The following is a 26,512-nucleotide window of genomic DNA, read 5'->3' as shown; positions in this document are numbered from 1 at the left end:
GGGGTCTTGGGAGGGAGTTGGATCTATTTGTTCCACAGATTTGGATGTATTTGCTTGTGGGAGAGACTTCCTCCAGGGAAACAGGGGAATGGGGGAGGAGAGAATCTCTGGGTCTGACCTCACTGTGGCCTGATTTGGGATTAAAGGTTTGGAAATTTAACAACTTTGATTTGGAGTCCGTTGTGATGTGATTTGTGCACTCCAGGGTAGAGAAAAGGGGTCACTTGTGCTCTCCAGAAACCCACCACATGCTACTTGTCAGCCCCAAAGTCACATGTCAATGAACCCATAGAGAGTGACAGAAAACTCAACAGTTTGGAACACAAACACTGTTATGGGTTGAACGGGTCCCTCCTGAAAGTATTTGTTGGGGTCCTAACCACTAGGACCTCATAATTGACTTCATTTGCAGGTAGGGTCTTTGCAGATGTGACCAAGTGAGAATGAGATCATTAGGGTGGGCCCTAATCCAATAGGACTGGTGTACTTATATGGAGAGATTAGGACACTGATACATGCAGAGGGAAGATGAGGTGAAGAGACACAGGGAGAAGATGACCGTCTGCAAGCCAAGGAGCGGTGCCTAGAACAGATTCTCCCTTGCAGCCCCCAGAAGGAACCAGCCCTGCAGACACCGTGAGCTTGGACTTCCAGCCTCCAGAACCGTGAGACTGTGCATTTCTGTTGTTTAAGTCCCCCAGTCTGTGGTACTCTGTTAGGGCAGCCCTAGCAAGCTGATACACCTGTTAGTCCCTGCAAGTGGGCTTCTGCTGCAACAAGTACCTAAAAATGTAGAAGTGGCTTTGGAATTGGGGAATGGGTAGAAGCTGGAGGTGTTTTGAGGTGCCTGCTAGAAACAGCCATGATCGCCTTGACAACACTGTCGGTAGGAATATGGAAGTGAAAGGAAATTCCTAGGAGGGCTCAGGACTTGCTGTAGAGGAAGTGTACATCACCTTAGAGAATATACGTATCATTATGAACGGAATATTGGTAGAAGCTGTTCAACCACAACTAACAGTGACCAGGCCATGCAGACCTGGTGTCAAGGGTTGAAATCCTTCAGCCCAAGGGCCCAGCCTCCTCTCATGAAGACCAGTGTATGTATTTCACCTCAAAAATCACAACTCGAATGAATTCTTCAATTAGATAGGAATTGCTGAAGCTGATCTCAAAGGCCAAAGTCTCTTAAACGTTGAAAAATGTTTAAAATATGGAATATGTGCCATCTTATGAATGCAAATATTGTGAGTGTGATTCTCTTAAATGCTTCTATATTTAATTATAAATTACATGTGTAATTATATATATTATATATTACATAAAATATATATAATTTTAAATATTTACTATAAATTCAATTAATATATGTAATATTGTAAAATTAATATATTTAATAAAATAGAAGATTTATATAATAATATAAAATTCTAACAGAATATACTATATTTTAATATAAAATTCTATATAATATTATACCAATATTATATATAATACATGATTACATCATAATAAACAGATTATTATATTGATATTATGGATATTATAATATATTAATATATTCACATAAATGTTTAATTATAAATACAACTATATGTTATAAAATCATATATAATTATAACATATATTATAATCTTTATATAAAATATATTAATATTCTGTCATCTTATATAAATAGAGCATTCATAGGATTACACTGATGTAATATAATATTTATACAATATAACATATTATATAAATAATATAATACATATATATGTAACATTTATATAATTTATTATATAAATATAATATATATGTAACATGATATTTATACAATATAACCTGTTATGTAAATATAATACTTATATATATAAAACATGATATTTATACAACATATTATACTGCATAAGTCTTGTAACATTTATAATGTAATTATGACTTGTCCCAGGGTTGGAAGCAGCTTCCTCCACGAGGAGATCATTTGTCATCCAAGAGGTGTGGGGTAACCCTTTCTTGATTAGCTGAGGCTGCACCCCATCTCAGATTCAGTGGGGCACTCTGGCAGGACATTCTCTTTATGTCTCTTTTTTTTTTTTCGGTACGTGGGCCTCTCACTGCTGTGGCCTCTCCCGTTGCGGAGCACAAGCTCCAGACGCGCAGGCTCAGCGGCCATGGCTCAAGGGCCCAGCCGCTCCGCGGCATATGGGATCCTCCCGGAACGGGGCATGAACCCGTGTCCTCTGCATCGGCAGGCGGACTCTCAACCACTGCGCCACCAGGGAAGCCCCTCTTTATTTCTTTATGCACTGAACTCGGCATCATGCTAAGGATACTGAGCGGAGACCTGGGGGTGTGCATTCGCTTCTGATTCAAGGGGCAGAAGAAGTGTCCGGCTGTGGTTGAGAATGTGGGCTCTGGACCCGGACTGTCTGGTATGAAACCCTGGCCCCCTTTTCATAGCTTGAACAACTCGCTTACCCTCTCTGTTTCCTCATGCTCATTGCAGCGCTTACCTCCTAGAGTCCCTGTGTGGGAGGAGTGAACGCTGCAATAATCTCTGCAAAGCCCCTGGAAGACTGTCTGGCACAGGTCATAACTCCATCAGTCTTGCTGTCACTATTATTTATTGAGTGGCACTTTGGGCTGGGCATACAGTAGAGTGCATAGGGACCCCTGCTTGGCTGAAAGTCTGGTGATGGAAACAGATATTAATCACATAATCACACTAATGAATGTATAATTATAAAGTGAGATAAGTGCTAGGAAAAGGGATCAGGAACAATTTTTCTTTACTACTTGACTTTGTGCCCAGTGGACTCAGGGAAGCCCCAAGATGTCTGCCTTGGGGATGGGATCCTCTGGTCTTGGGGGAATGACCCTTGGTCCAGTGGGGTCTTCACTCTGCACCCTCTTCCCCACTTGGGATATTTGTGGATTTTCCAAAAGTGGGAGAAGGAAATAGAGACCCCTCTGAGACAAATAACTGGAATCACATTATACTATGGGATAATTTATCAATTTGCATCTGGTCACCTCATTTTTTTTTTTTTTTTTTGCAGTACGCGGGCCTCTCACTGTTGTGGCCTCTCCCGCTGCGGAGCACAGGCTCCGGACGCACAGGCTCAGCGGCCATGGCTCACGGGCCAGACGCTCCGCGGCATGTGGGATCCTCCCGGACCGGGGCACGAACCCGCGTCCCCTGCATCGGCAGGCGGACTCCCAACCACTGCGCCACCAGGGAAGCCCCCACCTCATATTTTTTGAAGTGAAGGAAAATAGAAGCTTCTTGAAATCTACCACCTTTTCTGTCCTTGTTGTTTACATTTACTTTTTTGAACATAATCTCAGACTTACAGAGAAGTTGCAAGAACCAGAATAGCGTATAGAAGACCCGCGTACTCTATTCAGATTCACCTATGGCTGACATTTCACCCTACACCCAAATGTGTAGGTTTTTTTATTCAGCAAACATTTATTTTTAAATGTGAAGTGCACCATGTATGTGCTGACTTATGGATACAACTGTAAACAGTCTGAGTTTGATTCTCTTAAATGCAGACTCAACGTCCCATTGAAAGAATTAAAATTAAAAGCACCCACTGATCTCAGAACCCAGGCTGAGGAAAAGAACTAGTATCTTGGAAACTGCTGGTACTTCCTTACTAATATCCCCACCTTAAGGCACAGCTCTCACAGATAAACAGCCACACCCTGCATTTTGACTAAATCGTTCCTTATCTCTTCTTCGCAGTTTTACAAACTAAAATTCTGTTCTTTTTAAAAAAAGCTTGTTTCGTTTTGCTTAGGTTTGAACTTCATGTAAATGGAATCCTTTTGTATGTACTTTTCTGTGTAATTGTCTTTTTTTGTTTTTTTTAAAGCCCAAAGAAAAGGATTCAAACTCATGGCCAGAAGGCTGGATAAGACCTACAGGCACATTTTCTTGAGCCTTCAGGATGTTTACTAAGGTATTTATTTACAACCAAGTGGGGATCTAAAATACTTGGGGAAAAAAATTCTAGAGTTCCAAAAAGCAAAACTTGAGTTCGCCAAGGCAGGCGACTATTTACATAACATTTACATTGTATTTACAGCTACTTGCATAGCATTCACATTGTGTCAGGTAATATAAGTAATCTAGGGATTATTTAAAGTATAGGAGAGGATACGTGTAGGTTATGTGCAAATACTATGCCATTTAAATAAGGGACTTGAGCGTCCTTGAATTTTGGTACCGGCAGCAGGTCCTGGAACGAATTTCTCTCAGATATTGAGGGACAAGTGTATTTAACTGAGGTAAAATTCACATAACGTACAATTAACTATCAACCATTTTTTTTAAAGTCATACATTAAAAAAATTTTTTTTTTACTTTATTTTTATTTTTGGCTGTGTCGGGTCTTAGTTGTGGCACGTGGGATCTTTCCTTGTGGCACGTGGGCTTCTCTCTAGTTGTGGCGTGCAGGTTTTCTCTCTCTAGTTGTGGCCGGCAGGCTCCAGAGAGCGTAGGCTCTGTAGTTTGTGACAGGCGGGCACTCTAGTTGAGGCATGTGGGCTCAGTAGTTGTGGTATGCAGGCTTAGTTGCCCCGTGGCATGTGGGATCTTAGTTCCCCGCCCAGGGATCGAACCCACATCCCCTGCATTGGAAGGTGGATTCTTTACCACTGGACCACCGGGGAAGTCCCAACCATCAACCATTTTTAAGTGAACAATTCAGTGGCATTCATTACATTCCCAAAGTTGTGCAACCATCGCCTCTACCTAGTTCTAAGTCCCTGTGCCCAGATATTTGGCCAAACGTTATTCTGGGTGTTTCTGTGAGGGTGTTTCTAAAAGAAATTAATGTTTAAATGGATGCACTTTGGGGACTTCCCTGGTGGTCCATTGGTTAAGACTCTGTGCTTCCACTGCAGGGGGTGCGGGTTTGATCCCTATTTGGGAGACTAAGATTCTGCATGCCGAGCGGCGTGGCAGAAAAAAAAAAAAAAGGATGCACTTTGTGTTAAGCAGATTGCTTTCTATATGATGGATGGGCCTCATCTAATCAGTTGAAGGACAAAAAAATAGAAGAAAAAGCCCAGCCTCCCCTGGGCAAGAGATCATTCCCCAGCAGACTGCCTTCACCCTGGAACTGCAACAGCAGCTCTCCCGGGTCCCTAGTCAGCTGGTACAGCCTCTAGAGATCTTGGACCTGCCAGCCTCCATAATCACGTGAGCCGATTCCTTATAATAAATCTTTTTCTGTATATGTTCCACATCTTATTGTTTCTATTTCCCTGAAGAACCCTGACTGACAGAACACCCTGTGTAGTGCCCTCCTACACTGCACTAGGATTGATTTGTGGGACCCATAGCATATGGCAGAAGTGATGGTATGTCACTTGCAAGGTTCGGTTATACAAGACACTGTGGGTCTCATCTTGGTTGTTCTTTTTTTTTTTTTTTTTTGCAGTACGCGGGCCTCTCACTGTTGTGGCCTCTCCCATTGGCTCCAGACGCGCAGGCTCAGCGGCCATGGCTCACGGGCCTCGGCAGGCGGACTCTCAACCACTGCACCACCAGGGAAGCCCATCTTGGTTGTTCTTTTATTTTCTCTCTCTCTCTCGGACTCTGGGGGAAAACATGTCATGAGCAGCCCCATGGCGAGCCCACGGGGCTGGGGACCAAGGCCTGCTGCTAGCAGCTGTGGGAGTAGCTCCTCTGGCTCGCATCAGACCTTTGGACCCCGCATCCCTGACCAAGAAACAGCCTGTATGAAAACTCACGGGTGTCCCTGCACCAGCACCACCCAGCGAAACCCCGTGTAAGCTTGTACAAACCAGTCTTAGCTTGTGGCTCTATGAAAACAATCTGTAGGCTGCATCTGGGTGAGGGTTTTTTTTTTTTTTTTTTTTGCCGTACGTGGGCCGCTCACTGTTGTGGCCTCTCCCGTTGCGGAGCACAGGCTCCGGACGCGCAGGCTCAGCGGCCATGGCTCACGGGCCCAGCCGCTCTGCGGCATGTGGGATCCTCCCGGACCGGGGCACGAACCCGTGTCCCCTGCATCGGCAGGCGGACTCCCAACCACTGCGCCACCAGGGAAGCCCCTGGCTGAGGTTTTGACCTCTGGTCTTGTTTAGGGAGATTGGCTCCGGGGACAATGGCTCTGAGGGGCACATTCTAGTCCCAGCCTTTCTTGGGTCATGCCTGGCTCTGGCTCTGTCACCTCTGCAGTTGTCTTGGGGTTGTGCCTTTGTTTCTGTTGTGTGTACATGCCGTTTGTGTGTGCACATGTGCAAGGTGTTGTGTGTGTAAATTTCTCTGTGCACGCGCATCTCTGTTTCTGTATTTTTCTGTGTGTGTGTCTGTGTGTGTTTGTGGTGTACTGTCGTGTTGAAGACTCTCATTATGTTTTTGTGTAGCTGTTTCTCTATGGGTTTCTATTTGTGTCTATGCAATTGTGTCCATCTGTGCTTTGGTGTATCTCTGTATTGGTGCCTGTCTACGGGTTTGCATCTAAATGATTTGTGTGATGTCTTTCTGCTTCTTTTTTGCATGTCAATTTATGCATGGCTTTGTGTTTCTTCACAGAGAGGGATTGGGAGAGAGGAGTTACCCTCTCTCTTGCAGAGAGACTTGTTCAGCCTTGTGGTGAGGAGACAAGAGGCACTGGTCCCAGCCTCGTGAAGGAGTCATGCTTCCTCGCTGTATGTTCTTGGGCAAGTTGCTTCACCTCACCGTGCCTCAGTTTTCTCATCTCTTAAGTAGGGATAATAACATTACCTGCTTTATAGGGTTGTTGCGAGGATTCATGAGTTAATCCGTGTAAAGTTTTCAGTAGAAGACCTCTAAGTAGTATGTGTTCTGTAAATGTTAACTGTTGATGATAATAATGCATGGTGCTAATGTGTTTATATAGTAAGTATATAATAAGTGTTTAAGCAGTAGCTATTTTAATGTTATATAATAAGTGCTTAAGCAGTAGCTATTTTAATGTTACGATCTCTCATATAATCTCTCTTTCCTCACCTTGTCCTCCGACAGGCACCAGGCTCTGACTTGAGCCACGATTGATGGAGGCCCGATGCTCCATGAAAGTTGAGTGCTGGAGATGTAGTAGAAGGTTGCCTAGCAACAGAGGTGTTAGGGTAGATGGGAGCAAATCCCTCAGTGGTTCCTGAGAGGAGGAATGTGGGCAGGATTGGACCTATTTGAGGCAAAATGGGAGGAGACTGACACGGGCCACCCTGGGAGTCAGACTGAGGAATTTCTCAGTCCTGCTCCCAGAGCTTCTGGACATATTCCATGTCTTTCTTTTCTCTTCTGCTTCTCACCTTCTCTTCCTTCTTCTCCTTTTCCTCCTTCCCTCTTCCTCCTCCTCCTTCCTCTTCTTTTACTATGACTGTTATTACTGATAATAATAACAGCTAACCTTCTGAAGTGCCTCATCGGTGCCAGGCACTGTCCTAAGCGTTCTGCATGAACACACGTAAGCCTCACAACCCTAGGAGATGCTCCTACTACTATTCCACCTGACAGATGAGGAAATACCAAGAAGCCAGCTGGGATTCTGGGGTGGATATTTCTCCCTGAGAAGAACACAGACGGCAAGGAGGGATGCTCTTTTCTGCTCGAACGTGCTGGTGCCAGGACAAGATGCTTGGAGCTGCCCCAGCTATGATAAGGTCTGGAGGCGACGTCAGAGTGGTAGATAGAAAGGGCTTGGTCCTTACTGGCATGCCTCGAGTGTTTGCATAAAACCGTCCTGTTGGGCAAGATGATTAATTCTCTTTATTGCTTAAGCCAGAGTTAGGTAATCGGTTCCTTGCAGCTGAGCTCAGCCTAGCTGATAGAATTCCCCTGCCAAGGGACAGAACGTGGCAAGGCACCAAAGCCCATGGGTACAGGTAAAGAGGATGCCTCTGAGAATACTCTTTCATTTGCCACACTTACCTTTTGACTTAGAGTCTTATTAGAGGAGAAGAGAGAATCAGGGGAAAGAAAAAAGCACGAGATGTCTCATTTCAGTACAGGGCACGTGAAGGGGCCGAAGTTGACTGGGGGACTATGGTCTTCTCTAGGGCTCTGTAGCTGGAGAGACCGTATATCTCATCAATTACCTTGGAAGAAGGTAGACGCTTTGATATCCACTTTATCCCCCCCAGGTGCCAATTTCCTTCCAGCATTCCAGCATTCCTCGCCAGACTCTCTGTCTCCCTGGAGGAGCCCCGAGATGGTACCGTAAGAGCATGTGAATATCCTGCCCCTTTATTGCCTGATTGACTAGTTCCTCAGGGAACATACTCCCTTTCTCAGCACCTAGAGGAAGGATAGTGGTACCAAGCATCCACGCCATCATCTTTAGCAGAGCCTGTAGGTTGGTTCTCTCGACCCCAGCCATAACTCTTACCTCCTTTATATTTCTCTATTGTAGAAGCGGGAAAGTGGAAGACTTGAAAGATTAGAAGATGCAAGGTAAGAAACGGATCAGAAAAGATGCAAGGAAGGGAGGATCAGAATGGCTGGAGGGTGTTGCGCATTTCAGTAGGATAGTGTATAAGCTTCTGACGGCTGCTGTAACAAAGAAACACAAACTGAGTGACTTAAAGCATTCTTTAAGTCGTTCTGCCTTCTGGAGGGCACAAGTCCAAAGTGGGTCTCACTGGGCTAAACGCACAGTGCGGCAGGGCCATGTTCCTTGTTGGAGGCTCGAGGGGAGAATTCATTCCTTGGCTTTTTCACTCTTTCGAGAGGCTGCTGCCGTTCCTTGGCTCGTGGAAATCTAAAATCTTCTTTTGTTCTCACATCTCCTTCTCTGACTCTGACAGTCCTGCTTCTCTCTTATAAGGACTCTTGTGATTGCTTTGGGCCCTTCTGGATTATCCAGAATAACAGTCTCATCACAGGATTCTTCACCCAGGACTTCCCTGGTGGCGCAGCGGTTAAGAATCTGCCTGCCAGTGCAGGGCACATGGGTTCGAGCCCTGGTCCGGGAAGATCCCACATGCCGTGGAGCAACTAATCCCGTGCGACACAACGACTGAGCCTGCGCTCTAGAGCCTGCAAGCCACAACTACCGAGCCCACGTGCCACAACTACCGAAGCCCACTCACTTAGAGCCCGTGCTCCGCAACAAGAGAAGCCACCGCAATGAGAAGCCCGCGCACTGCAACGAAGAGTAGCCCTGGCTCGCTGCAACTAGAGAAAGCCCACGCGCAGCATCAAAGACCCAACGCAGCCAAAAATAATAAATAAATAAAATAAATTTAAAAAAACAAAAAACAAACAACATCTCAGGCAATGTACATCAGATACTGTTATCTCGGTACTTCAGAGAAGAGCTAAAGCAGAGGATATGGGGGAAGCCCTGTCCCGGGAAGGCCCCATAGCGTCCTGCTAGGTTACAACAGCTGAGCAAAGACTTGAAGGAAGTGAGAAAGTTAGTTACACCTTTATCTGGAGGCAGAACATTTTAGAAAGAGGAAACAGCCAGCTCAAAGACCAAAGGCAGAAATGCATCTTGTGTGTTTGAGGAGTGACCTAGGAAGTCACTGTGGTTGGAGAAGTAGGAGATGAGGCTATAAGGAAAGAAAAAAAAAAGTGGGGAATGAGGCTTTTAACGATACTTTTATTCATTCTAAGGACTTCGGGTTGTTCTTTTTCTCTGAGTAGAATAGGGAGCTGTTTCAGAGTTTGGGGCATGATCTGACTTAGGTTTTAAAATAGGGTTGCCCCAGGAATTCCCTGGCGGTCCAGTGGTTAGGACTCCATGCTTTCACTGCCGAGGGCCCAGGTTCAATCCCTGGTAGGGGAACTAAGACCCTGCAAGCCACTCGGCCTGGCCAAAATTAATAAATAACTTTAAAAAAATAGGGTTGCCTGATTAAATATAGGCTTCGCAGTTAATTTTTAATTAATTAATTTATTTTTGGCTGCATTGGGTCTTTGTTGCTGTGCACGGGCTTTCTTTTTTAGTTGTGGCGAGCAGGGGCTACTCTTCGTTGTGGTGCGTGGGCTTCTCATTGCGGTGGCTTCTCTTGTTGCGGAGCATGGGCTCTAGGCGCGTGGGCTTCGGTAGTTGTGGCTCGCGGGCTCTAGAGCGCAGGCTCAGTAGTTGTGGTGCACGGGCTTAGTTGCTCCGTGACACGTAGGATCTTCCCGGACCAGGGCTTGAACCCGTGTCCACTGCATTGGCAGGTGGATTCTTAACCACTGCGCCACCAGGGAAGACCCTCCTGGTTAATTTTGAATTTCAGGTAAACAGTGAATATTTTTTTAGTATAAATATCTCCCTAAAACTACAAGGGACGTACTCATACCAAAATTTTGTTGCTGTTGATCTGAAATGTAAGTTTAACTGGGCATTCTGGATTTGAATGTGCTAAATCGGGCCATTCTATTTTTAAAGGATCCCTCTGTCTGCCGTGTTGAGACCACATGGTTGACGTGGTGCATGAGCCAGAAGCAGGGTCATCATTTAGGGGGTGATTGTGATAAGCTGGGTGAGGAATTTTGGTGGCTCAGGCTGGGGGATACCTGTGGAGGCCGAGGGCCGCCCCCTCCTCAGCCCTGCCCCTCTTCCTTGCTTTAACAGATGTTGCACAATCTTTGTGAAGAGGAGGGGAAACACTGCAGAATCTCACAACAGCAGCTGTAAAAAATATTCCTTGCCTACTCGTTTTTCACGTGCAAGGAAAAACACTGAAATGAGAGAAGTGAAAAGCCACAAGATAAGACGGGCTTAGGAGTTTGCGTGGCTCCCTCCTCAGTGTTAATGACTGCGTTTTCCACACTGCACTTCTTTTTTCCGCTTAGACAGAACTTCAGATTTCTTGTTGTGGCTTGCAAAGTTCTGTGAGGCCTGGCCTCTCTTCTCATGCTAAGTTATTATCATTATTTTTTTTTAATTTATTTTATTTTTGGCTGCGTTGGGTCTTCATTGCTGCGCGCGGGCTTTTCTCTAGTTGTGACAAGCGGGGGCTACTCTTTGTTGCGGTGCGTGGGCTTCTCATTGCGGTGGCTTCTCTTGTTGTGGAGCACGGGCTCTAGGCACACGGGCTTCAGTAGTTGTGGCACGTGGGCTCAGTAGTTGTGGCTCGCGGCTCTAGAGCACAGGCTCACTAGTTGTGGCGCACGGGCTTAGTTGCTCCGCGGCATGTGGGATCTTCCCAGACCAGGGCTGGAACCCGTGTCCCCTGCATTGGCAGGCAGATTCTTAACCACTGCGCCACCAGGGAAGCCCTCGTGCTAAGTTCTGACCAGCCTTCTCTGCTCCAGCCACACTGACTGAGTGTCCCTTTTTAGAACTAGAACATGCCAAGCTCACTCCTGCCTCAGGGCCTTTTCACTGCCTGTATCTTCTGCCTGAAATGTCATCCCCTTTACATTTCTCACGGCTGGATAATTCACAGCCTTTAATTCTCAGCTGAAACACATTTCCTTCAAAGCGCTCCTTGACTGTTTCCTAAAGGTAAGACCTACCCTCCACACAATTATGTTATATAGCACCACCCTGTTTACATGTAGCATAACGCTCATCACAATCTATAAATATTATTTGCTTGTTTGTGCCCATCTTTCCAAGTAGAATATAAGCTCCACGAAGGTGGGGATTCTGATTGCTTCCCCCCAAATGCCCGGCACAGCATACATGCTCAATAAATATTTCTTAAATAACTGGATAAATGAAATAGTTCCAGAAATGAGCAGGACTTGCTTAACAGGATTCTGGTGCACCAGTATTCAGTCTCCTGTTTCCCCAACCAGGGTCTAATCCCTACAGATTCAATTCTCATACAGTGCAATGAAAGCCCCAAAGCTGGGGTTCATCCCAGGGTAATCACTCAAGGTGCTTTGACCGACCACATCACTTGGTTAGAAGTTTTGCTCTCCTGCAGATTTGCTTTGCAGTTTTTTTGTTTTTTGTTTTGTTTTGTTTTGTTTTTGGCCACACCACGAGACTTATGGGATCTTAGTTCCCTGACCAGAGATTGAACCTGAGCCCCCTGCAGAGTCCCTGCGTTGCAGTTTTCAATATTCATATCACAGGGTGCCCATAACTTCTCCATCTTATTCTGTCTGCTGCAGTGCCTAGGAATTTTCTGGTTAATCCATATGCATTAGAATTTTTTTTACCACGATAATCATTTTAAGGGTACATTTCAGTGGCTTTAAATCCATTCACGTTGTCATCAGTCTCCAGAACTTTTCTCATCTTCCCAAACTGAAACTCTGTATCTACTAAACAATAACTCCCATTCCCCTCTGCCTCAAGCCCCTGGCAACTATTTTCTGTATAAATTTGACTACTCTGGGTACTTCGTATAAGTGGAATCATTATACAGTACTGGTCTCTCTGTGACTGGCCTCTTTCACTTAGCATAATGTCTTCAAGTTTCATCCATGTTGTAGCGTGCATCAGAATTTCCTTCCTTTTTAAGACTGAATAATAGTTCACTGTATGGTGTTATGGACAGAATGGAATCTGCCCAAAATTCATATGTTGAAGCCCTAACCTCCAATGTGACTATATTTGGAGATAGGGCCTTTAAGGAGGTAAATAAGATTTAATGAGGTCCTAAGGATGGACCCTAATCCCATAGGACTGGTGTCCTTATAAGAAGAGAAACCAGAGACTGATCTCTTTCCCTCTCTCTCTCCCTCCCTCCCTCCCTCCCTTTGTCTCTTTCTCTCTCTCTTTCTCCCTCCACCACCACCCCCCCCCCACAGAGAAAAGGCCACGTGAGGACACAGTGAGAAAGCACTCATTTGCAAGCCAGAAAGCGAGCTCTCAGGAGAAACCAACCTACCAGCACCTTGATCTTGGATTTCTAGCTTCCAGAATTATGGGAAATACATTTCTGTTGTTTAAGCTACCTTTTGGTTATCGTGAATAACGCTGCTATGAACACAGGTATACAGATATCTGATGCAAATATACATATCCGAGTCCCTGCTTCCAATTCTTCTGGGTATATACCCAAAAGTGGAATTGCTGAATCGTACGGTAATTCTATTTTATGACTTAGAATCTGATAGTGAATTTTTATTGTGTCAGTGGAGGACTCATGCCAAGAGAAGCTCAGTAGGGGATGGCTTTTAAGAGTACGATGTAGAAATAAACCACATCTCATTTCCTGTAGGGTCAGCAAAAGACAAACCAAACCGTGGGGCAGAAGACAGAAGCTGGGGAGAGGGAGTGACCTCCCCAGCTTTGCTCCCTTTCTCAAACTGCCGAACTGAACAAGGGTCTTTGGAACAGGACAAAGGGACCCCATGTGTCCAAACCCTTCTCTGCTTTGGGGAGTCTTATGGGGTTGGGCAAGCGGCTTGAGGCTGGAAATGAGAGTACATCACCCCTTGGTATCTGTGGGGGATTGGTTCCAGGATCCCCACAGATACCAAAATCCCACGGATGCTCAAGTCGTCTATATAAAATGGTGTAGTACGGCCGGCCCTTCCCGCTGGCACATTCTGCATTCGCAGTCGGCTGAATCCGCAGACGCAGAACCCATGGATACGGAGGTCCGAGTGTATTTCATGTAGGATGAGGTTGAGTTTCTGTAAGGAGATGTTAGTTACAGTTCTAAGTGTTATCGTATTAGACGCTAGGCTTAGGGCAAGAGCGGCTGGTGAGCCTTGCTGCCCCGTCTGCATCCCGCTTGGGCTGAAGACAATCACGGGCTTCCTCCTAGTGACAAAAAATGGCAGCAGGGCTTCCCTGGCGGCGCAGTGGTTGAGCGTCCGCCTGCCGATGTAGGGGACGCGGGTTCGTGCCCCGGTCCGGGAAGATCCCACGTGCCGCGGAGCGGCGGGGCCCGTGAGCCACGGCCGCTGAGCCTGCGCGTCCGGAGCCTGTGCTCCACAACGGGAGAGGCCACAGCAGTGAGAGGCCCGCGTACCGCAAAAAAAAAAAAAAAAAAAAGGCAGCAATGACCTACAGCAGGGGCCACAGGACAAAAGGCTTTCACCACTTCATCCCTTCAAATTGGGACCCTTGACTCTTCCCAATGCTGCTTCTCTGCTCTGGGTATCTATTGATTTATACCAAACCATCCGAAACTTAGTGACATAAAACAACCTTCGCTGTATCATGCTCACAGATGCTACGGGTCAGGCGTTTGGACAGAGCATAGAGATGATGGCTGCGTCTGCTGCACCGTGTCTGCAGCTCCAGCTGGGAAGACTTGACCAGCTGAGGGTGGCATGAGGGGTGGGGTACTGGGATGAACCAGAATCACCTGGAAGCTTCTTGACTTACATATCTGGTGCCAGGCTGGGGTGACTCCGAGGTTGGGCTCGGCTAGGGGACAGGTGGCTGGAGTGTGTACACATGGCCTCTCTGTGTGTCTTAGGCTTCCTCATGGCATGGTGACATCAGGGTAGTTGGACTCCTTGCATGGCGGCTCAGTAAACAAGGCAGAAGTTGGATCACGTCTTATGACCTAGATATGGAAGTTGCCTGGGGTCAGATCTGCCAGAGTATTGACCAGAGCAACCACAGACTCACTAATATTGGAGGGGACAGGGTCACAGACCCCACCTCTTGAAGGAAGGAGTGTCAAATAACGTACAGCTGTGTCATAAAACTGTCACATTCTCCCCATGGGGTTGACTATAAAGCTCTGTCCCTAAAGAGTTGATTGGTGGGGTGAGGCCATGATTATTGGGGGAGGGGCGTTAGGTGGACCAAGAATTTAAATAAGTATAAGAAATATACTACAAACAGGGACTTCCCGAGTGGTCCAGTGGGTAAGACTTCCCACTCCCAGTGCAGGGGGCCCCGGTTCGATCCCTGGTCGGAGAACTAGATGCCGCAACTAAGAGTTTGCATGCTGCAACTAAAAGATCCCACATGCCACAACTAAGACCCGTCGCAGCCTAAATCAATAAATAGTTTTAAAAGATGTTTTTTAAGAAAGAAATATACGGCAAAGAGATAAGGAAACATGTTAGCAATGTGAAAAAAAGAACGATAATCTATAAAGCAAGGGTTTTGTGGAAGTACTAGGCATGAGAACATATGACGGCAAATAGAGTTTAATATTAGCCTATAACAGGATAAACAGTAGAATGGATGCAGCTGAAGACCAAATTGCTGAGAAGATCTGATTGAGGAATGTTTCCAAAGAGCCAGTGTGATGATACTAATAGAAGGGGGGGAAATGATGAAAGCCATTGTAACATACAGGAGACAGCCACTCCTCACAAGCTGCTTTGCTAAGAGAATTCTGATCTTGTTCAGGTATCGAGTAACCATCCTTAAGTCTTGGTGATATTTGGCCCTTTCTGGCCCCAGATGTGAATCTTGATCAGTCTAAGGCTTAGCAAGCCAGTGGTTCTCAAAGTGTGGTCTCCAGGGCGGCGACAACGGCATTGCCTGGGAAGTGGTCAGAAATACAAATAATTGGGTCCTAAACGGACCTACTGAATCAGAAACTCCGAGGGTGAGCTTCAGCAATCTATGATCTAACAATTGCTCCGGGTGATTCTGTTGCATGTGAAACTATACACGCTCTTAGCTCATCATGTTAATCCCATACCCTCTGCTAATGGTTAATTGAGGAACAGGCTGGGTGTGATTGTGCTTTATGAGATATGAGCAGACATCTCACGAAGACGTCATCATGTTAGAAAGGGTTGCAATGTACTCCTCATAGGCTTCTTTGTCTCATCCTTTAAATTTTTAAAAAACTTTTATTTATTTACTTATTTATGGCCACACCGCGCAGCTTGTGGGATCTTAGTTCCCTGACCAGGGATGGAACCCGGGCCCTCCGCAGTGGAAGCGCTGAGTCTAAGCACTGGACTGCCAGGGAATTCCCTAAAATTTTAAAAAAATTTTAGAATAATTTTAGATTGACAGAAAATTGCAAAGATAGTGCAGAGATTCCTATTTACTTTATTGCCTATTACCAGTTTCCCCTATTAATATCTTACTCTTTTTTTTCAATATCTTACTCTTAGTATGATACATTTGTCACAAATAATGAACCAGTATAGATACGTTATTGTTAAGTAATGCCCACAATTTATTCAGATTTCCTTAGTTTTTACTTAATGTCCTTTGTTCCTTTCCAGGATATATTACATTTATACAATGTGTCTCCTCTCGACTGCAACAATTTCTCAGACCCTCCTTGTTTTGAATGACCTTGACCATGTTGAGGATTACCGGTCAGGTCCCTCAGTTGAGTAGTCACTTTAGAGTGTGTGGGCTGAAAAAACAATGCGCCACGTGGGAACTGTGAGTCAAGTTTTATTTGGGGCAAAATGAGGACTGTAGCCCTGGAGATAGCATTTCAGAGAGCTCTGAGAAACTGCTCCGAAGAGGCGGGGGGAAGGTCAGTACATATGGATTTTGGTGAAGGGTGCGTGGGTCCATGCCATCAACCACACATTATTGCAGAAGGTTTCTGCTAGTCACAGGGAGCAGACGTCACCATGAAGGATTTCAGTGCTTTTCTAGATATGAGGAGTTGCAAGAATTGGGCTCCTAAAATCTTCTCCTGAAAATCTCTAACTCTCTGAAGACCTGTTCTGCCAGTTCTCCCCAGAGCACAGAGCGCCTCATTCCTGGTCTCCTCCCTGAGCTCCTTTCAGGGCATGTGGAAGGTCAGCAGGGGCAGCAGCTCATGATCGAATCCTTGTAGAGGTAGCTGGCAGGTGCCAATTTGAGGTTGGCAGGTGCATCCTTTAAAAAAATGTCATCCGTCTTGTTTCAGAGCATGGGTGCCATGGGGGTTCAGCTGAAGCTTTTTAATCATCATTCTCTGGAGGCAATCTCATTCAACTGGAGGCAAGCCCTCTGGCGTTTCCTCGTGTTACCGCGTCCAAGCTTGTTCTGCTCCACGCACGACAGGCCAATAAATCGGGAGGTGTTGGAACAAGGAATAACAACTTTATTTGGTAAGACAGGAGTTCAAGAAAATGGTGGGCTAGAGTCCCAGAGAACTATCTTACCGGAGCCTGGCTGCTAGCTTTTCACAGAACAGAGAGGGGCAGGTGAGGGGATAAAGTAAAAAGGCCGGAGGGTTTTGCAGATATCTCCTGGTTTGGCCAGACTGGGGAGGGGATGCGTTAATATCTTCTTTCCAGCAGCTATTCACAGGTGGGCTGGGTCAGGATATTTCCCTGGGAGCTGAACAAAGGTATTTTAGTTTAACATTCAGGCAGAGGCAGCAGGGTTCCCTGCGACAGGCCATTATGTATGCTTTTAGCATAGGCAACATCCTCTTAGTGAATAACTTGTAACAAAAGCCACAGAAAGTAAAGGTTAAAGTCAAAGAAACAGATTTAATATGGAGTCAGATTTGTTCTTGCTTATGACACTCGTGGTGCAGAGGAAATGGCTCTGCAGACGCCCACGGCTCTCTCCCAGATTCCACAGCTCTAGCCTCCAACTTTCTGTTCCCTTTCCAAAAGGAATCTTTAACTGTGGTTCCAGCGACGGATACAGAAAAGACTCAGCTGTTTCTGTGCCTTGACCGGAGGCAATGAACCGACAGCTGCAAAACAACCAAAATAAAGTGACCTTCTGAGGAATGAATGGTATTCAGGCCATTTACATGCATCACCCATCAACGCTTACTGCAGTACATTTTATTATACAGACACTATTTTCATGTAAGAAATAGCACATCCACGTACTTAAAACAAGAAATTACTCAAGTTCCCATCCCTTGTTAACGCTTTGGTGAATGTCACCTTTCTTTTTTTTTTTTTTTTCCTTTTTTGCGGTACGCGGGCCTCTCACTGCTGTGGCCTCTCCCGCTGCGGAGCACAGGCTCCGGACGCGCAGGCCTAGCGGCCGTGGCTCACGGGCCCAGCCGCTCCGCGGCATGTGGGATCTTCCCGGACCGGGGCACGAACCCGTGTCCCCTGCACCGGCAGGCGGACTCCCAACCACTGCGACACCAGGGAAGCCCTCACCTTTCTTTTCTTTTTCTTTCTTTTTTTTTTTTTTTTTGAGGTACGTGGGCCTCTCACTGTTGTGGCCTCTCCCGTTGCGGAGCAAAGGCTCCGGACGCTCAGGCTCAGCGGCTCCGCGGCATGTGGGATCCTCCCGGACCGGGGCACGAACACGTGTCCCCTGCATCGGCAGGCGGACTCTCAACCACTGCGCCACCAGGGAAGCCCCACCTTTCATTTTTGTGTGCATCTATTCATGAATTCTTGTGGGGTTTTTTTTGTTTGTTTACTTGTTTGTGTTTGCTTTTTGGTGAAAATGGACTCCTACCATCCATTTGTCTTCAGAACTTGCCCTTGTGCGACATTTGCAAGGTGTCTGCACACATATATAACAGAACATTAAAGGAGGATCATTGTAAACTCAGTTTCTGCCCAGACCCACAGACTATAGGTGCCAATGAGGCCAGACTCGAAAGTGGGACCATCCACGCGTGACTTAAGCCAGAAACCCAACTTCTCCACCCCGGGTCCGTTTTCCACCTGGTGCTGAAGAGCTGTTTTGTTTTGTCTTCATCTTTGTTTACAAGAGCACTTGGTGCGCTGTGGGTTCCAGTCTCTCTTCGACATAGGAATGTGGCGAGGATGTTTTCGCACTTCAAGCTTCAAGGGGGAAAAGCTTCAACTGAGCCACTCAGAGCACTAGTATGGGGGGAGGGGCACGACCCAGAGAAGAATGGGCTCTCGCTCACGTTTGGAACCTCTCAAGGGCTCAGGACTGTGCTGACAGCTCTGAAGATGTTCTGGGACAGCCTGGAGAACAGGGAGGGGGAGAGGGGAAGAGAGGGAGAGGGAGAGACAGAATATGAATCAGGGGTCTTATATCCTTTCCAGGAGCGCCACCTGGAGGTGGGAGATGAACCCTGCGGGGAGAAGCTGGAAATGTAACCGTGGACTTGAGCGTTTCCTCACAGGACCTGTTGGAGGGGAAGCATCTGCCGACAACACTTGAGAAAACTGCAGCCTTGAGAGAGGGAGGAGGAGGCATAGAAGCGCCAGGTAGGAACGTAAATAAAACACTGACTATGGGCTTCCCTGGTGGCGCAGTGGTTGAGAGTCAGCCTGCCGATGCAGGGGACACGGGTTCGTGCCCCGGTCCGGGAAGATCCCACATGCCGCGGAGCGGCTGCGCCCGTGAGCCATGGCCGCTGAGCCTGCGCGTCCGGAGCCTGTGCTCCGCAACGGGAGAGGCCACAAGAGTGAGAGGCCCGCGTAAAGCAACAAAACAAAACAAAAAAACTATGACCCTTGCAGCTGCAGGCAACTTGCCAAAAGGATAGCAATTACCGAACTGACACAATTTTTTTCCTTGCGTGTGACTTAAAAAGAAAAAAAAAAAAATTGGGACTGAAAGTCTCTATTATCTGAGATGACTATAAAAACCATGAGATTTACCTTAGATGTCCCCAGGGGCACAGGTAAAAAGCTAGACCTATGAGGTGGGTATGATAGGGGAAGGGGGATGAGAAAAAAGTTGTTCTCTGAATCTGTGTGGGACTTCCCTGGTGGCACAGTGGTTAAGAATCCGTCTGCCAAGGCAGGGGACACGGGTTCAAGCCCTGGTCTGCAACAAGGGAAGCCAGGGCAATGAGAAGCCCACGCACCGCAACGAAGAGTAGCCCCCTCTCGCCTCAACTAGAGAAAGCGCACGCGCAGCAACGAAGACCCCAACGCAGCCAAAAATAAATAAATAGAATCAATGTAATTATCACACCTACATCTTTACAATGCATATGCTTACAACTAGGGTGACCAATTCTGATTTGCCTGGGACTTTCTCAGTTTTAGCCCTGAAATTTTCATGTCCTGGGAAACTCCTCATTCCCATATCCTGAGAACCGTCCCACCCCCAACCTCAGTCCCAGGAAAACTAGGATAGTTGGTTCTGCTGCTTACACCCCTGTTAGATATGTCTCTTTATGATGAGGACACAGAGCCCGGGAGATTTCTTTTTTTTTAATTCCGACTCAGCTTTTTAAAAAAATTGAAGTATAGTTGATTTACAATACTGTGTTAGTTTCAGGTGTACAGCAAAGTGATTCAGTTATTTTATTCAGATTATATTCCATTATAGTTTATTACAAGTATTGAATATAATTCCCTGTGCTAAACAGTAATCGTTGTTGCTAATCTATTTTATGTATAGTAGTTTTTATCCATGAATCCCATATTCCTAATTATTCCCTCACTCCCTTGCTCTCCACTTTGGTAACCATAAGTTTGTTTTCTATGTCTGTGATTCTGTTCCTGTTTTTTTTTTTTTTTTTTAAATTTATTTTTATTTATTTATTTTTGGCTGCATTGGGTCTTCGTTGCTGTGTGTGGGCTTTCTCTAGTTGTGGCGAGCGGGGGTTGCTTAGCAGTTGTGGCACACAGGCTTAGCTGCTCCGCAGCATGTGGGATCTTCCCGGGCCAGGGCTCGAACCCGTATCTCCCGCATTGGCAGGCAGATTCTTAACCACTGCGCCACCAGGGAAGTCCTCTGTTCCTGTTTTATATATAGATTCATTTGTATTGTTTTTAAGATTCTACATATAAGTGATATCATATAGTATATGCCTTTCTCCGTTTGATTTACTTTACTAAGTATAATATTCTCTGTGTCCATCCATGTTGCTACAAATGGCAATATTTCATTCTTTTTTATGACTAATACTCCACTATATAAATATATAAATATATATATATCTTCTTAAGCCAGTCATCTGTTGATGGGCAATTGGCTTGTTTCCAAATCTTGGCTATTATGAGTAGTGCTGCTGTGAGCATTGGGGTACATGTATCTTTTTGAATGAGAGTTTTCCTTTTTTCCAGATATTTACCCAGGTTGGGATTGCTGGATCATATGGTACCTCTATTTTTAGTTTCTTAAGGAACCTCTATATTGTTTTCCATAGTGGCTGCACCAATTTAGGCATTTCCACCAAGAGTGTACTAGGGTTCCCTTTTCTCCACATCCACTCCAGTATTTATTATTTGTAGACTTTTTTTTTTTTTTGCTGTACGCGGGCCTCTCACTGTTGTGGCCTCTCCCGTTGCGGAGCACAGGCTCCGGACGCGCAGGCTCAGCGGCCATGGCTCACGGGCCTAGCTGCTCCGCGGCATGTGGGATCTTCCCGGACCGGGGCATGAACCCCTGTCCCCTGCATTGGCAGGCGGACTCTCAACCACTGCGCCACCAGGGAAGCCCCTATTTGTAGACTTTTTGATGATAGCCATTCTGACTGGTGTGAGGTAATATCTTGTTGTGGTTTATATTTGTATTTCTCTAATAATTAGCCATGCTGAGCATCTTTCGACATGCCTGTTGGCCATCTGTATATCTTCTTTGGAAAAATATCTGTATAGGTCGTCTGCCCATTTTTTGATCAGGTTGTTTTTTTGTTTTCTGTTTTTTTGTTTTAATTGAGTTGCATGAGCTATTTGTTTATTTTGAATATTAACCCCTTGTTGGTCTCATTGTTTGCAAATATTTTCTCCCAATCTGCAGGTTGTCTTTTTGTTTTGTTGGTGATTTCCTTTGATGTGCAAAAGCTTTTAAGTTTCATTAGGTCCCATTTGTTTATTTTTGCTTTTATTTCTTTTGCCTTGGGAGACTGATCTAAGAAAATATTGCTGTAATTTATGTCAGAATATGTTTTGCCTATGTTCTCTTCTAAGAGTTTTATGGTATATTTATGGAATATTTATATTCTTATATTTATGTCTTTAAGCCATTTTGAGTTTATTTTTGTGTATGGTATGGTATGAGGGAGTGTTCTAACTTCATTGCTTTTCCAGCTGTCCAGGTTTTCCAACACAACTTGTTGAAGAGACTGTCTTTTCTCCATTGTATATTCTTGCCTCCTTGTTAAAGATTAATTGACTGTAGGTATGTGGGGTTCTTTCTGGGCTCTCTATTTTGTTCCATTGATCTATGTGTTTGTTTTTGTGCCAATACCATGCTATTTTGATTACTGTAGCTTTGTAGTATAGTCTGAAGTCTGGAAGGGTTATGCCTCCAGCACTGTTCTTTTTCCTCAGGATTGCTTTGGCAATTCTGGACCTTTTGTGGTTCCATATAAATTTTAGAATTATTTGTTCTAGTTCTGTAAAAAATGCCATTAGTATTTTGATAGGGATCACATTAAATCTGTAGATTGCTTTGGGGAGTATGGCCATTTTAGCAATATTAATCCTTCCAATCCAAGAGCATGGACTATCTTTTCATTGCTTTGAATCATCTTCATTTTCCTTTATCAATATTTTATAGTTTTCAGCATTGTATGTCTTCCACCTCCTTGGTTAAGTGTATTTTTAGGTATTTTAACTTTTTTGACATGATTTTAAATGGGATTGTTTTTTTATTTTCTCTTTCTGGTATCTCATTATTAGTGTAAAGAAATACAACAGATTTCTATAAGTTAACTTTGTATCCTGCTACCTTGCTAAATTCATTTATCAGTTCTAATAGTTTTTGTGTGAAGTCTTTAGGGTGTTCTATATAGAGTACCATCTGCATATAATGACAATTTTACCTCTTCCCTTCCAATTTGGATACCTTTTGTTTCTTGATCAGAGCATGTAGTCCATTGACATTTAAAGTAATTATTGATAGGTATACAGGTATGTACTTATTGCCATTGTAATCCTTGTTTTCCAGTTGTTCTTGTAGTTCTTTGATCCTTCTTTTTTGTTTCTTTTTTTAAAGTGAGTTTTTGTTTTTTTTTTTAATTAATTAATTTATTTATTTTTGGCTGTGTTGGGTCTTTGTTTCTGTGCGAGGGCTTTCTCTAGTTGTGGTGAGCAGGGGCCACTCTTCATCGCGGTGCGTGGGCCTCTCACTGTCGCCGCCTCTCTTGTTGCGGAGCATAGGCTCCAGACGCGCAGGCTCAGTAGTTGTGGCTCATGGGCCCAGTTGCTCCGCAGCCTGTGGGATCCTCCCAGACCAGGGCTCGAACCCGTGTCCCCTGCATTAGCAGGCAGACTCTCAACCACTGCGCCACCAGGGAAGCCCCCCTTTCTTCTTTTTGTTTTTTCCTTCAAGGTCTGATGGTTTTCTTTTGTAGTATGCTTGAGTTTCTTTCTTTTTGATTTTTGTAGATCTATTCTATACTTTTAATATTTTTGTTTGGGGGGGCCGTACCACGAAGCTTGTGGGATCTTAGTTCCCCAACCAGGGATTGAACCCGGACCTCATCACTGAAAGCCCCGAGTCCTAACCACTGGGCCACCAGAAATTCCCAACTGTATTTTTCTGATTTGCGGTTCCCATGGAGTTCAAGTATGCTGACCCATAACTATATCTACTGGTTTTAAAGTGATAGTCATTCAAGTTCAAATACATTCTAAAAGACCTACATTTTTATACTCCCCTCCCTGACATTGTGTGATTTTTGATGTCCTATTTTCCATCTTCATGTTTATCCTTTTGCTGTTCATTGTAGTTATAAGCGCTTTTGCAGAATTTTTGGATTTTTAAAAATATATATACTGGCTTATTTAAGTGATCTTCAATCTTTTTATATATTTGCCTTTCTTTTTGTGATTTTCCCTTTCCTGTATATTCTTGCTTCTTTTCTATTTAGAGAAGATCCTCCAATATTTCTTTCAGGGTAGGTTTAGTATTGCTGAATCCTTTTAGTTTTTCTTGTCTGAGAAGTTTTTTTTTTTTTTTTATCTCTCCATCTATTCTAAGTGATTATGCTGCTGGGTAGAGTATCCTAGGTTGCAGGTTTTTCCCTTTCAGGACTTTGAATATATCATGCCACTCCCTTCTGGCCTGCGAAGTTTCTGCAGAGAATTCAGCTGATAGCCTCCTGGGGGTTCCCTTGTAATGGACTCTTTGTTTTTCTCTTGCCGTCTTTAGAATCCTCTCTTTATCTCTAATTTTGGCATCTTAATTATGATATGTCTTGGTATGGGTCCATTTGGGTTCATCTTCTTTGGGACCCTCTGTGCTTCCTGCACTTGGATATCTGTTTCCTTCTTTAGGTTTGGGAACTTTTCAGCCATAATTTCTTCGAATACATTTTCGATCCCTTTCTCTCTCACTACTCCTTCTGAAACCCCTATTATGTGTGCGTGGGCGCGTTTTATATTATCCCATAGACCTCATATGTTGCCTTCTTTTTTTTTTTTGTCATTTGTCTTTCTGTCTGCTTTTCTGATTGGGTGACTTCCATTATTCTATCTTCCATATTACTTATTCATTCTGTCATTTAGTCCGCCATTCGTTGCTTCCAGATTGGTTTTCATCTGGGCAATTGAATTGTCTATTTTTAATTGGTTCATCTTTATAGTTTCTATTGGGTTGGCCAAAAAGTTCATTCATTTTGGCCAACCCAATAGTTCCTTGTTACAATGACCTACATTTCTATCGATAATCTTTCTTAATTCAGTTAGCATTTTTATTATCTTTTTTTGAACTCAGGGTCTAGTAGACTGGTATTTCATTATTTGTTCTTTCAGATTTCTCTTGTTCTTATAATTGGGAATAGTTCCTATGCCTTTTCATTTTACTTAACTTTCTCTGTCTCTATGAATTTAGGAGAAACCGTTATCTGCCGTGGCTTTGAAGGGATGTTTTTATTGGGAATGTGCCTGTGTGGACTGCGTGCATCCAATATTCTGCTGCGCGGGCTGGCTTTGGTATGGGCACCAGCCACACCTTTCCTCAGGACGTGCTGGCCACTGTCCCCTTGATAGGGGGTGTTGTTGGTGTTATAGTATCTAGAGTTTGTGCTGGATGTGAGGCGGGGCCTCCTCTTTGCTCTGTGGTTGTCACAGCCCTGTCGGGGGCCGAGTCTGCTCCCCAGTTGTTGGAGTAGCAGCTCTGAGGGTCGGTTTCAATCAGGCTCTGTTGCCCTTGAGTGGGTGCCCTGCCCCAGGGGAGGTGATTGGTGAAGCAAGTGAGTCATGTGTGGTCACAGAGGACCTAGCACCACCTGTGTAGATGTTCATGTCTCTGCTCAGAGGCAGCCCAAGGTTGCACCCCTTTCTCTCTTGTGTTCATCCCAGATCTAGTGCAAAGCTCTGGTGTAGGGGCTTCCCTGGCGGTCCAGTGGTTAAGACTCTGCGCTTCCGCTGCAGGGGCCGTGGGTTTGATCCCTGGTCGGGGAGCTAAGATCGTGCATGCCACATGGTGAGGTCAAATAAATGAATACATAAATAAGGCTATTTATGTAATAAGGCTGGGGCTGCCCGTCAGGGCACTGTGGCTGCAGGAATGGAGTGGCTGCGCTGCTGCCTGGGATCTGGGCTGCCTCTGGGGCAGACTTCTCCCAGGACCTGCCCACCCCTGGTCTAGTGCTAAGCTGCACTGTGGAGCAGACGGAGCCCACTCCTGCTGGGAGACAGACGGCTGTGTACTGCTCAGCACACCCGACAGACCATGGCTCTCCCACCTGGATCACACCCCAGGGCCTCTGGGCTGTCTCTGCGCAGCTATGTGAATCCTCTCCCGGGGCCTTTCTGCCTGAGCTTCAGTGCTTAGCTGCTGCGTGCTCCTGTGGTGATAACCTGCACACGCTGACGACGTCTGCTCAGCTACACCTGCCACCCTGTGTGCACGCTGACAGTGGCCTTTGCAGCTCTGTCTGGCTCACATCCCAGGTGCCCTTGTCTGTCTCTGCAGAGTTAGACCAAGTCTCTGCCCAGATCTCATGCGTGGCTGTGGTGTGGAGGGAGCAGGGCCAGAGTGTCGGCACCTTTGGATTGGGAAGTGCAGCTAGGCGACAGCTACCAGAGCAGGGCTCTCTCTGCCCCAGCTGTCAGGCGAGCCAGCACACAGGCACTCCTCGTGAGTAGAGTCCAGGCTTCTCCAGCCCTTCTATCTGTTTCTGTAGATTTCCTGGTAGGCCAGGGGGCTTGTCTCCTCCCTGCAGGACCCCAGGACTGGTATGCCCAGGTTGAGGCTCAACCTCTCACTTCCCAGGGTGAGGGTCCTCCTGTGGTGGACCTTCTCCTCCTTATAGATCCCTCCCAGGGGCACAGATACTAACCGAAGGCCTTCTTGTCCATCCTACCCGGTTACCTGGAGATCTTTCTAGCAGCTTTGCTTGTATAGGAGATCTTCTGCCAGTTTCCAGTTAGTTTTCCATGAGAATTGTTCCACATGTAGATGTATTTTTTTTTCTTTTTCTGGCTGCCCCCCGCATGGCTTGGAGGATCTCAGTTCCCTGACCAGGGACAGAACCTGGGCCCCCTACAGTAGAAGCGCAGAGTCCTAACCACTGGACCGCCGGGGGAGTCCCTTTAAATGTATATTTGATGTGTTTGTGGCAGGGAGGTGAGCTTCCCGTCCTCTTACTCTGCCATCTTCAACCACCTCCCGAGCCCTGGAGATTTTAAAGAAATCTTCCCAAGTTCACATGACCCCAAGCTTGTATCCAACCCTGTCTGAAAACAAAGGACTGTGCTGTTTCCACAGTTCTTAGCTTCTTCTCTGGCATGTCCCACGTGGAAGACATAAGTTAAGAAAACAAAACTAGACTACACTTGCTACCGCATTTGTGATTTTAGAAAATAAAAGCTCAGGAATCACTCCATTAAAATTAAAGACTTACTATAGTAATTTAAGGAGGATAAATACCAGAGCGGATG

At 45.4% G+C, this 26,512-nt stretch overlaps 1 long non-coding RNA gene across 1 annotated transcript; it reads left to right on the top strand.

The window, feature by feature from the left end:
* Positions 1-6,018: 6,018 nt before the first annotated feature.
* Positions 6,019-16,863, top strand: LOC132594052 (uncharacterized). Its single transcript, XR_009560155.1, has 5 exons — positions 6,019-7,647; positions 8,128-8,198; positions 8,397-8,437; positions 12,692-12,875; positions 16,043-16,863. It is a non-coding gene; the product is annotated as an uncharacterized lncRNA (long non-coding RNA).
* Positions 16,864-26,512: the final 9,649 nt, after the last annotated feature.

The sequence above is a fragment of the Globicephala melas genome, chromosome 19, assembly GCF_963455315.2.
Source record: "Globicephala melas chromosome 19, mGloMel1.2, whole genome shotgun sequence".
NCBI lineage: Eukaryota > Metazoa > Chordata > Mammalia > Artiodactyla > Delphinidae > Globicephala > Globicephala melas.
Note: the sequence above shows the minus strand (reverse complement) of the source record. Positions and strands in the feature narration are given on the sequence as shown.